The following is a 416-nucleotide window of genomic DNA, read 5'->3' on the forward strand; positions in this document are numbered from 1 at the left end:
ACAGATCAATTTTCAGTCAAATAAAAAAAGGAACATTTGAGTCAATAGTTTAAAGAAATTAATTAAAATTTAGTCATTTTTTTTTTGAAGTCTCAAAAAAAAATTTTGAGACTTCAATCGATTACCCTACCTTTTTTAAAATTGTACGAGAAAAACAAAATTGGCGTAGGTTAGGACGGACGAACAGAAATTGACAGTTTTAGAAATACATGAGGAATACGTAATGAACGATGATGTGATAGGCAAGTTTCCATTGAAAACCACTGATGTGGAAGCGCGTAATTGAGTTTAAATTTGAAATAAGAAATTAAAAAAATTTGTTTAAAAAAGTTTTTAAGTGGTTTTCAATGGAAACTTGCCTATCACATCATCGTTCATTACGTATTCCTCATGTATTTCTAAAACTGTCAATTTCT

This window comes from Belonocnema kinseyi, chromosome 8, assembly GCF_010883055.1.
Source record: "Belonocnema kinseyi isolate 2016_QV_RU_SX_M_011 chromosome 8, B_treatae_v1, whole genome shotgun sequence".
NCBI lineage: Eukaryota > Metazoa > Arthropoda > Insecta > Hymenoptera > Cynipidae > Belonocnema > Belonocnema kinseyi.